The 2,042-nt window shown below is 41.0% G+C and overlaps 1 non-coding gene across 1 annotated transcript; it reads right to left on the bottom strand.

The window, feature by feature from the left end:
- Positions 1 to 1,417: 1,417 nt before the first annotated feature.
- On the bottom strand, positions 1,418 to 1,479 carry LOC111767170 (U7 small nuclear RNA). Its single transcript, XR_002799061.1, has one exon. It is a non-coding gene; the product is annotated as a U7 small nuclear RNA (small nuclear RNA).
- Positions 1,480 to 2,042: the final 563 nt, after the last annotated feature.

The following is a 2,042-nucleotide window of genomic DNA, read 5'->3' as shown; positions in this document are numbered from 1 at the left end:
ACATTCACTGCAATTGAACACATTTTGGAGCATTGCCACTAACAGTGGATTATAGTTTACATTGTGGTTTACATTCTTTCCCACACAACTCTGTAGTTTTTGGCAAGATATATAATGGCCTGTATCTGTCCTTGCAATGTCATTGAGGATAATTCCCAAGTCCTGAAAATACCCCCATATTACACCTGTTTTTCCCTCTCCCTGCCCTCAGAACCTCCAGTGGCCACTTCCTGAACCTCAATGATATAAGTTCTTAACATTGCTAGAATCACAATAAATCTATAGTAGAATACCATAGGTCTACTTTGGTCCATAGTTCATTTCTCAAACCTGAGGATTCTAGAATTGTGATGCCCACTCCACCTCTAATTGAGAGAGGGCTTCAGTACCATATGGCCAATGGGTGGGACCCCCTTGTTTGAAGTTGTAGACTCTTTGGTTCCTTGGTATGGTGGTTGTCCACCATATTCTCCTTGTAGTTTTCCTGGGTGAGTCCAATGAACTGGAGAGTAGGTGTAGTAACTCAGTTTAGATTCAGGGCTCAGCTGGCACATGGACAGCCCAAAGATTTAAGTCTTTTGGACATACACTTACCAACACTAGTACTAATTATAGCTTCAAATAGAAGGGGCAGTACAGCAGTGTGTAGGGAAACCACAACTGAGTCCAACACTGTCACAGGGGGAGCATAAATTCCAAAGTAGGGCCAACTGACAAGGCACCAAACTCGTGAGCTATCTGTCCTGACTATAGTGTCTGGGTGTCTCCCGAGCCCTCAGAGGCCTCATTATTTGAACTATATTTACTGTAACAGTCAATGAAATCCTGCTGAGACATGCATAAGTGTAACCTCTGGAATGACCTCCCAACTCACTTTGAAGTCTCTTAGCCATATAAACACATTTGTCTTTACCTTTTCCCCCTTTTGGTCAAGGTCTTTTTCCAGTTGCATTGCTAGTTGGTGCTTGGTAGTAATCTCTCCATGCCAGGAAGGCTCATCCCTGGGAGTCACGGCCCATGCTGGGGGGAAGTTATTGCATTTATATGTTGAATTCAGCTTAGAAATAATCCACATATGAGCAACAAGGAGGTTTTCAGGAGATAACTCTTAAGCATCCTATAATACTAGGCTAAGTGTCCATTTCAAGAGTAAAAATTCATAAGCATAGTCATCAATAGCAAGGGCCCATCAATGGGCCATCCTCCTTCACTAGTCATTGACCCTGCACTTGGGGGATTCTTGCTGTTCATTAGAGAATTTGATGTTATTGTGTGAATCTCCACCTACTGTGACAATGCTCCATGAACATTTGAACACATTTATATGCCTTGTATGTATGCCCAGGTGAACTTCCTCCCATGTATCCTCCATCACTGACACCCCACACCAGTGATCCTCCCCTGCCACAGTTGTAATCAGGGCCTTCCAGCAAAAGCCAGAAGACCTACTAGACAAATTCTAAAAGAGTTGTAACACTTCTGACTGTGTCTTATAAGGACACCAGTCACATTGGATTAAGAGCCCATGCTAATCCAGTTTGGCCTCTTAACTAACAATATTTTCAAAGATTCTATTTCTGAATGGGGTCACATTCATAGGACCAGGGGTTAAGACTGGAACATAACATTGGGGGTGGGGGCACAGTTCAATCCATGATAAGATGGAAGAATTCAAATGATCAGAAAAAGCAGTAATTTCTTCCCATACTTGGGAAAGAACTCGCTTTTCTGTTTTTCAGAATGAAGACACTATCGCTCAGAGAAGTTGAGGTGCTTCTCCTTAATTGCACATTTAATAAAATGCCTTGGCAAAGTTTGAGTCATAGTTTCTTACAGCTCCTTCATCAATCTCTTCAATAACAAAAATCAGAGTTGTTTAGAATGACTATAGAGCCATACACTTTACAAAATGCTTCCAGATATATTTGCTAAATAATCACTTTGCAACGATGGGCATGCACTCTGCTGGTAATGAGTGATGTGTTTTTAGAATTTATTAAATATATCTAAGTATCAATATTTAGAAAAAATAATAGGTAACT

Source organism: Dasypus novemcinctus, chromosome 3 (genome assembly GCF_030445035.2).
Source record: "Dasypus novemcinctus isolate mDasNov1 chromosome 3, mDasNov1.1.hap2, whole genome shotgun sequence".
Lineage (NCBI taxonomy): Eukaryota > Metazoa > Chordata > Mammalia > Cingulata > Dasypodidae > Dasypus > Dasypus novemcinctus.
The sequence above is the reverse complement of the archived record's forward strand: the minus strand, read 5'-3'. Positions and strand labels throughout refer to the sequence as shown.